This window comes from Anas acuta, chromosome 10 (assembly GCF_963932015.1).
Source record: "Anas acuta chromosome 10, bAnaAcu1.1, whole genome shotgun sequence".
NCBI classification, from domain to species: domain Eukaryota; kingdom Metazoa; phylum Chordata; class Aves; order Anseriformes; family Anatidae; genus Anas; species Anas acuta.
In genome coordinates this window covers 3,608,050-3,609,820 of record NC_088988.1, presented here as the reverse complement: position 1 = coordinate 3,609,820, position 1,771 = coordinate 3,608,050, and positions in this window count along the sequence as shown.

The window sequence follows — 1,771 nt, the reverse complement described above, 5'->3', positions numbered from 1 at the left end:
AGAGAGAAGGAGGGAGGCAGGCAGGCGGTGGCAGAGCGCAGTGGAGAGCCTGGGGTGGCTGCTTGGGAGCCCCCGAGACTGGGGGCGGTGTGGGGAATGGCTCTCCCCGCTGACTGGGGGCTTCCCCCTGGTTAAGGGGCTGTCCCCACTGACCAGGAGCTCTCCGCTCACCTCAGCCCCACGGGCAGCTCGGCCCTAAAGCGTGGCCTGAAAAGAATCAGAGTGGCCTGAGTTGGAAGGAACCTCAGAGATCACCCAGTTTCAATCCCGCTGCTATAGGCAGGGATGCAACCCACTAGATCAGGGCCTCATCTAACCTGGTTGTGAACACCTCCAGGGATGGGGCATCCACAACCGCTCTGGCCAACTCACTACTCTCTGAGTGAAAAATTTACTTCTAACCTCTAAATCTCCCCTCTTGTCTTTTAAAACCATTCCCCCTCATACTTTCAATATCTGACTGAGCAAAGAGTTGTTCTCCCATCTTTTTTATAAGTCTCCTTCAAGTACTGAAAGGTTGCAATGGGATCACCCCTGAGCCGTCTCTGCTGTAGGCTGGACAGGCCCAGCTCTCAGCCTTTCTTCATAGGAGAGGTGCTGGGGGCCCCAGACCTGGATGCAGTGCTCCAAGTAGGGCCTCACCAGGGCAGAGTAGAGGGGGAAAGAGTGGTGAAAACTCAGAGGTTTGCGTGTTGTGGCTGGGGAAGACCGACTGCCCGGGGTGGTGCCCCTCAGAGAGGGTTAAGGTGCCTTCTCAGGTAGTTTTCAAGGTATTCAGTCAGGCAAAATGCCTTGGCATTGGGGAGAAAATACAAAAAAAAAAAAAAAAATAAATAAATCTCAATGAGTTGGTTAAACCTTTACCTTATGGCTGCCAAAATCACGCCAGGCTGGAAAGTAAAGGCCATAGAAGTGCTGAGAAGCAAAGTCATCATCTGCCCTTCACTATGAGGCAGAAATACTTGGGAAAAAAGACTCCAAGTGGTTGAAATACTTGTCCCCAAACTCACTTTTTTCAGATCGATAACTGGTTCTTTCCACCTCAGTTATGTTACTTCAGCAGCATTCCCCTTGTACTTGCGGTCACTGAGTTTGGTTCCTGTAATAAATACATTGAGGCCTTTGCCTTATTAGCAATGATGCCTTGCCTGTGGTTTGTCTAGCTGTAGTTTATTTTCAGCCAGACTTTGACAAGAAGCATCCTTCCAGCCAAGGGGAAAATGTGCCCATGCATATTCCCCTCAAAGCAGTGTTGGTTATATTCTCACAATCAGATTCTATGGGGCAGGTTAGCAGCTTTGGCCTGTGACTTGAAATAACAGTCTGATCTGTGTCTTTTCAACAGTTCCTTTATTACAAAAGAAAGAAAATGATATAGTCATGGCAGAGTTCCCGCCTGTTTTATTCTTTTGTACCAAGGAAAAATTCTGATTCGGTTAACTTCCCCAAATACCCAGTTTTCTTAAGATTTTGTGGTATGCAAAGCTTTATAAAAACATGTAGTGTATTCTTGTTGCCAGTTCAGAGTTAGAAACACGTTGAGCAGCATTCCAAGATGGTCATGGGTGAATAAATACCTACTGATTCTGGTTTGCCTTGGTCGTCCAGAGCCACATAAGATAACCAGGTTGTGTCAGCGGGATCAAGACATAGCAAGTCAAACCTGAGGAAAGGAATAGGAAAATTCATGTAATGTGTGAGCACAAATTCAGCAGTTAATCGAAACTGCTTGAAGCTTATTTGTCCACACGGTGGCGAAATATGTTAAGAA